This window comes from Xenopus tropicalis, chromosome 3 (genome assembly GCF_000004195.4).
Source record: "Xenopus tropicalis strain Nigerian chromosome 3, UCB_Xtro_10.0, whole genome shotgun sequence".
Taxonomy (NCBI): Eukaryota; Metazoa; Chordata; class Amphibia; order Anura; family Pipidae; genus Xenopus; species Xenopus tropicalis.
Genome location: NC_030679.2, coordinates 68,264,303 through 68,272,711, shown reverse-complemented (window position 1 = coordinate 68,272,711; position 8,409 = coordinate 68,264,303).

Sequence of the window (8,409 nt, the reverse complement as noted above, 5' to 3'; positions counted from 1 at the left end):
AATTCAGCCCTAAACGCAGATTTTGCTTGGGCCCCTTCAACAGCACCTGATCAAAATATTTTGTCCGGCCGGATCGATGAGAAGACCAATTTCCGAAACTTTTGCAATACCAGTCGTCTCGTCGATCTGCCATACGTGCACTGAATATCGTACGAAAGAGGTTTCGATAATATCAGTGCGTGTATGGCCAGCTTTAGACACATTTAACTTAAATCCCTAAAGTGTTTAGAAACTAGCTGGAAACAACTATTAGCTGAAATAGTGAAAAATGGAAGGGAAGCACTGATATACTGATATAGACAGCAGTATTTAATTGTTTTATCACTTTTTTCTGCAACTCTTAAGTTGAATTTGATACTGCTATTTGGTTGAATAGGTTTTTTGCCATTTCAACCAAGCAGCAGAGCTAAAATTAAGTTGAAATGCTCTATACAAAATGACAAGAAAACATAAGCAATACAAATATGAACAATAATCATATTGAAGCCTAAATGTCTTTGTTTTTCTGGTGCAAGACAGAAAGCAAACATTTTAGCTGCAAATAGTAGAGTTGCATGTCAGGAAGACCAGCTGGAACATTTAAATAGGTTTATCTATACCTCATGTTAAAATGTAATCTAAAGGAGTATTTATGGCAACCCCTTTGCAAACTGCCACACCAAATTGGTGGTCGACATACCATAGATTGATGCTGAGGATTGGAACATCCTCATTTACTCCCATTTACCTTCTGTAATTGGTTGTAACAATGTTCTTCTACAAGACTGTGTTATATACATTCCATGGGCCTTATAGGACAACAAAACCCTAAAAAATGAAAATGACTAAAAATGCCATATTTTATAAACTGTACTTACTGCACTACTGCCTAAAGTTTCAGTATCTCAATAGCAACAATGACTTCAAACTTATCACAGGAGCTCCCCATCTTACAAAGTGTCAGCTGTTGAGAAGCTAAGCTTAGGGGTCGTCACAAATAAATAGATGCTACAGGGCTGATTATTATATTTTTATGCTAATTGCAGTGGTTTCTGAGCAGCCATGTAGTAATTATCCGTATTAATTACTAGTCAACCTTATTTTGTAAATTGTCAGGGATCGAACTTTGGACAGAACAGTGATTGCATTCATCTACTGAGCCACTGGAGGTTTTTTGAGCTGTACTTAGTCAGTTGCCCTGATATGTATCAAGCATCTCTACCTGTCTCCACTCATCTTGTTAATCATACGTGTCGCTGGTCTAGCGATTAGGGGCCTTTACAAACCTGCTTTGTGCAACTCCCAGTTGCTTAATCATTGTTGCTCCTGAACCTGATCTAGTCTGTTATCCTGTGATTCCTGCCTGATTCCCAACCTGGTTCCTGTGTCTTTGCCCGATTCCTGTCTGGTCCCTTGTTCCCAGCCTGGTTTCTTGCTCCTGTTGTCCAGTTTTCTATCCAGTGCCATCTCCCATTTATAGTGGATTCCTTGATTTGACCTCAGGCCTGATTCTTGACTGTGCTTGCCTGCTGCCAGTTCCAGACCTCAACCTGTCTTTCGGACACTGCTTGTCTTCAGCCTGCCCTGATCTTGGCTCATTACCAGATTTAGCCTCAGCCTGGCATTAGTCTCTATCACAGGCCTGTATCTCAACATATTTTTTCATTCTGTTTTGTTATTTCTGTTTGGTTTCTTAAACCTCATACCAAGGCCTCCGGTGATTATCCAACCACTAAAGCACATATTCTGGGTTACTTAGCACACCGGCTCTTATCTGTTAGAGTCGGTCCCTAAGCTCAGTAAGTGACAGCAGCATGTGCGGTGAAGCAGCAGAAAAGAAGACGGACACATACTGGGGCATCTTCAGAGGCACAAATCTTCACTACTAAACGGTTGTTGTTGCCTTGGGCTGGTACAGAAGTCCAAAACATAGTGTATATAATTTCTGCCCTACTTTTTTAGTTTTGCTTTTAAACCAGACAATCTATGCTTCAAGTGTGGGGCAGAGGCCTGATACATTCCTACATACATTCTGGACCTGCCTTCTGATAGCAAGGTTCAGGGGAAAAGTGGTAAACTTTCTAGTACAGACTCAAACATGGCAAATGTACGATCTCCCGCCACTTGTGATTGGTTGAGAACATATCAGGGTTGTACAACAGCATACCCTTTTAAGGCTACTAAACGTCTAGGCTAGAAAAGCAATTATCTTAACATGGAAACCGCCTACAGTTAGAACCTGCATTATTTTTCCTGCGTTCATAAAATGATTACTCATAAAAAATTGTTGCTCAAGTTAAAAAAATAAAGGGACATTTTTGTTTATTTGCATATGTTAAATTGATACGATTCTTTTCATTGGTCACTTATTAGGATATAGGTTATCAGTTGGTTAAGTTTCCTTATATATTGTATAGTTCTCTGAAGGTTTAGAGGGTTTAGTATGGTAGTAAAATAGCAGGTATGTGAAATATTGCTCTTATTTACCGCCCTCTAATGTTGTATAATCATTTCCCCACGGCAATGTAGAGATGTGATCTGACAAGGATGTACATCACCAGACTGAATTTCCAATAGACAATATGATATACACAATACATGGCAGATCGTAGTGCCGAATGCCTTAAATGTTTCAACTACTCCTGCGCTGATTATGTGTCTGAGTTACTGATTCTGGCTTGCTGGAGATCACTCTTTATAAAAAAAAAAAATGCCCCAACAAACAATTCCTAGCCCTTTGCCAAATGACTTTGATTCAGCTGAAAATATTAGCAATATAATTAACATGTGAGTAATGTGCCTGCTCTTTCCCAGACAATGTTAAACTGTACTTGGCAGTCATGTGGAACCCAGTCCTGAACCGCGGAGGTAAATCCAATAAAAGCTAAGTGTAAGTAATAGAGGCTGTGTGTCATCAAGGAAAATGTATGATAAAAGATACTGTATAGGCATGTACTGTAACTTCACTATTGCACAAAATCAGCTGCTGTGCATGGCATTGGTATTTACCTTGCAATTCAATTGTTGATGTTGTGGCACAGCAAACCAATCCTTTAGCATTTTGTAGGCAGTGATATTTTTTTTAAAAAAAAACATCTAATCGTTAAAGCATAATACTTTTTTGGACCTTTAACATCTTTTGAAAATCATTAGGAGCACTATCCCAAAAATAAAATAGAAGCCACTAAAAAAAGTTGCTGCCAAAAATTGCTATTTTTCACAATATATTTTTCATGGTTTTGCAAATATTTTGGTAGAGCAAAACAGGACAGATTCGCTCATCACTAACAGTGAGATAATGATACAGTCCTGGTATTTAAATGGCTTTAATCTATGTGTAACATGGAATGGATTCTCCTTTACAACAGAGTAAGTTGGTATCTATGTTAGCACAAGGGGGCACACTAAAAAGGATTAGGCCAAATCTACTTACTGTTTTCTGCATCTAATTGGAATAGAGTGCAGAGCCAGGCAACTGAGCTAGGATAATGCAGTTGGCTATAAACAGAAAGATTACTTAGGAAAGCCCTGACTTAAAGTATAACTGAAACCCTTTTTTAATAACAACATGGCTCAAAGTTGCTTTACTGCTTCCCATCCTCTGTTGCAATTCCCCTTCTCCAAATCTTTTGAGACATTGTGAAAACGCACAGCACTGTTTTGAAATTCAAAGTACTGGTGCATAATAGGTACTGTGTACTCTAACACAGACCGTGTTTAAATATTTTTGATCCAGGCCATACTCGTACTAATTACGATCTTTCCTGTGACCAATAGGGATTCTACCTCCACCTGACAATTCAGCCCTAAACGCAGATTTTGTTTGGGTGCCTTAATCCACACCCGATCAAAATCTTTTGTCCCACCCGATCGAGGAGACGACCGCTATCTGAAGCTTTCTCTCATCGATCCACCATACACGCACTGAATATCACATGAAATTTCATACAATAATATTGGTGCATGTATGGCCAGCTTTACATTCAGTCACTATCTAGAACCAGTTGTACTGTCCACTGCTCCTCTGGGTTGAGCAACAAGAGGAAGTGTGGTGGGACTGGTGCATTATATTATTGTCTTTCACTCCAGTCTGTGTTCCCTGTTAATCACTTGTGATCCAGCTGCAGGTAATAGCCCAGTTAAGGGTCTATGTAGATCCTCCAACAACCTTCTGCTTTGTCCAAGCCTCAAATTCAGTAATCCTGAGATCCTGAACTCCTTTATCCCAAAGTCCTTGATCCTGAATCCTGTCTGTTCCTGCCTTGTCCTTGTTCCACATATGCCATAATAGACTCCCCCTTTTGTTAACTATCCTTATCAAATTTACAAACCCTCATAGTTTATAAGTGTAAAAACATGGGCCTGCGGTGCTGCTTTCAGCTGCCTCAACCAAATTTACCTTGTTTTGCTTTTTTATCCAAGGGAACCAAGCAGCAAGTCTGTGCCTAACACTAATAAAATAAGGACATGTGTGTCTTTTCCAAAGTACATGACCAGAATATAATTATCACTATCATAACCTGTTATTCTTGTTGGAAGCAATTTCGAACCTCCCATAAAGATTAGGATGGATTAAGATGCTGCACTCTGAGGAATTCACTAGAATTCCCCACATATACAGATATGTATGTATATATCCAAAAAATGCAGCTCATCCCATGGTTCAATCAAAACTAATTGGGTACATGCAGGTGAGTGGCTTGTATTATATACTATACACATTACCCCAGCACTCCGTAGAATTTTTTTTTGATAGACAGTCAGGCCTAATACATCCTTTGGGGGGGGGGGTTGCACCTTCTGCCTAGAACAGGGATCCTCAAACTTTTTAAACAGGAAACCAGTTCACGGTCCCTCAGACTGTTGGGGGGCCGGACTATAGTTTGAAAAAAAGCGAGCAATTGTCATATCACTTCATATGCGCTATTGTGCTTCAGTTTGCACACATCGCGTTGTTTGTTATTCTGAAGCATCTCAGGGCTGATGTGCCCTTAAAATTAAATGTACAACCTGGATCCATGTGAGATATCCCTTTAATTGTATGTAGTGTGAATTAGAGATTTATACCACTAACTAGAACCTCAACAATATTCCACAACACAAATCTTTCCAGGCCCTTACTACTCTACATCAGAATGCCCACACATCCTCCTAGCCATGCTCTGTGTGTCCCTGCCCAGCTTATAAAACATATCACCTGGCTTTCCACAGTTTCAGATTAGCTTACCCAGCTTCACATACAGGTCAGCCATGTCAGCTCCCATGGCATCTCATTGCGCCCTCAGGGGTCCTCAAACTACGGGCTGAGGTCATTTATTGGCTCCCACCCCGCTGCATTCTCACCCATGGCTACTACCTGTGTCAGCATTGTACTCGGCCCCAGCATGTCACATTACCGCGTCTGACGCGGTAGCCATGGGTAAGGACGCAGGGGGGGTTGGGTAAAAGACCATGGAAGGCCATATCTGGCCCGTGGGCCATAGTTTGAGGACCCCTGGCCTAAAACATGTATTAGAGCTCAAAATAACTGGCTCTGATGGAAACCCTCTTTCTCTGTATGCTAGGTGTGTGCTAGAGTCAGTTATTTTGTTTGCTTTTGTTTGTGCTTGAGTCAGGTATTTGAGTTAGCTCTAAAACATCTGCTAGGAAAGGGAGCCACCCTAGAAGACATTACTGTAGACCTACCTGTCAATCAAAATGTGACCCAGACCTCAGCATGAAGAGAACATGGAGACGGACAAGTTCCTGTGCATGAGATACTGAAGAATAAATTATTTCATAAACAGTATAGAATATTTAATTGATTATATTTAGAAAGTTTCTTATTTCAGTGAGATGAAGCTTATATTAAATTTTTTTTTCACGATAGATCCCCTTTAGATGCAAGGCTGTCCTTGCATTTAAACAAGCATTAAATTAATGAATAGCATACAAATATATCCAAAAAATGTAGCCCATCCTATGGTTCAATTGAAATTAATTGGGCGCACATAGGTAAGTGACTTGTATTATATACTGTACATTTACAGTATATATATATATATACACACATGGTTATAGCCACCTCCCATTTTCTGCCCTTGTGCTTCCAGGATGTATTCAGTGGTTTCTAACTGCTTCAGTAATCTGTCAGCTTCTAAACTCTTTCTGTGCTACCCCCCCTCACACCAACATAGGAACCCTGATCAGCCTGTTAGCTGTAAGCAGAAATATTTGACTTAAGCAATTAAAACAATCCAAGCGTGCTGTAACTGAGCTGTAAGTGACTTTGACTGGCAAATGGATTATTAACTTTTGATATTAGCAGATATTTTAGTATTCGCATTTAAACATAAAATCTTCTGTGCCCTTAATTTCAGTTGTGGCTAAGTCACCGCACATTTGGAGCCCAAGTACTCCCAGCAAGCCATGTCTTGTCACATTATGTAAAGTTTCTGCTAATTGAGGTGTATGGATGGGAAATAAGAAAAATGCCCAGAAAGTAAGTGGAAGAATGAAAAGGAAAAGTAAGAAGGAGAAAGCTGGGCAGCAGCTCCAGGGGCAAGATGTAAATTTATTAACTTAGCATTAAACACAAAGTGGTTTTATGTATTTTTAGTGGGTGTTTAAGGGCCATGGCAGACGGGGAGATTAGTTGCGGTGCAACAAATCTCCCTGATATGCCATCCCACCGGCTAAAATGTAAATCGCCCTCTCAAGGCAATGTCGGCAAATTGCCACGCCACGTATGCCATCCCACCGGCGATTTACATTCTAGAGAGAGATTAGCCGCCCGCGACAAGGGAGATTTGTCGCGGGCGACTAATCTCCCCGTCTGTCACGGCCCTTAGACCTCCAATCTAAATTGCAGGCTGCATAGATAAGGTCGGAAGAGAGAGCATTAATAAATGAGGTGAGAAGAAAACAGTGCTAAAATATTATGGACAGAGCAAAACTATTGTGGGGGCATGTGAGCAGCATGCACATGAATAGAGAAAGAATAGGAGAATATAGAATATGAAGTTGGCACTGTATATATATTGTTCTGGGTTATTATTCATGAAGTTCATCTATACTGCTATGTGTTCTGAAAGCACTCAGTTTATACTGTTATGTGTTTTTGGAAATTAAACATTAAGTTGGCATTGCATATATGCAGCTATGTGTTCTAAGGCATTCAAGTTGACATATATACAGTGGTACATTTGGTTTGTAAACATAGGTCACAAACATCACTAAAATGATATATATTTAATTGTTTACCATGAATTAAACTTAAAAACATTTCTTGCTTGATTTACTGTGCTACTCACACTGCAGCTCTACCTCAGTCACTGCATTTCACTCTGAAATCTGATAACTTTAGTTTAGATTCACTACTTTAATCAATTGTGAAGTAATACCTTTGTTCCTGAAACACTCCTCTCCATCATTATAATGTTTCTCAGTTATATATTCCCTTTTAGGGAAGAAATATGCTTTTTTGTACACTGTAGGAGCAATTTACTGCATGTTCTACTTGACTGGGATACTACAAAAAGGCATTTTTTATAGTATCCACAGGCCACAAATCCACAGTTATACAATTATCTTTAAATGTGCTGCTTATCAACAATAATACAACCAGACATCTTCTGCTGCAATCCCTCCAAAAGTGACCATTCAAACGAAATAACAGAGCTGTCCAGAGAGCACTCACATTTGGTGAGTGTATTGGGTTATCTGTCAAACCGGAAGTACAAAGGCTAGATTTCAACTGATTGTATGGGATGATCCATCAGATCAATGTAAAAATTGGTCAAATAACTTGATATGAAAAGGCTGTTTGTACATTTATAACATACATTAGTGTCCTTTTAGTAGGAAAGCTTTTTACTGCTTGGTAATTAGCAATATAAAGAAAACAAGCTTTATGCTCCGATATATCCTCTATATTATTTTTAAAATTCTTGTATTTTAACAGCTGGAAAAGCCAGCAGCGTGAAATATGAGAAGGCATCATTAGCAGAAAGCATCACAAATGAAGTGTTTCTGACGACTGAGTTAAAGTTAATAACGCTTTTAGAAAATCTTTCACAGAACTAATTGCAGAGTTTTAATAAAAATACTTTTATTAGCAGTTTTCCCAGGCATAATTTGTTGTATTTATTGCTGTGCTAAAAGATGCACTCTCCTTCACACTTATTATATTGGATACAAGAAATGCTTCATCATATTTAATGGTCTGCATAATACTCATACTACAATAAGATCATGCAACTAACATGTCAAAGCCTGTCAGATTTCCCAAAGCATAATGTCCCTAATGTCCCAGGTATACTGGAAGTGACCTTGTACCTTACAATAGCTATCTTACAGTATTAAAAATCATAATGTCAAATACTAGTTAATGCTCTACATTGCTGTATGCCTGCTGAGGAAATAGAATGTCCATAAACAAAACTTACATTA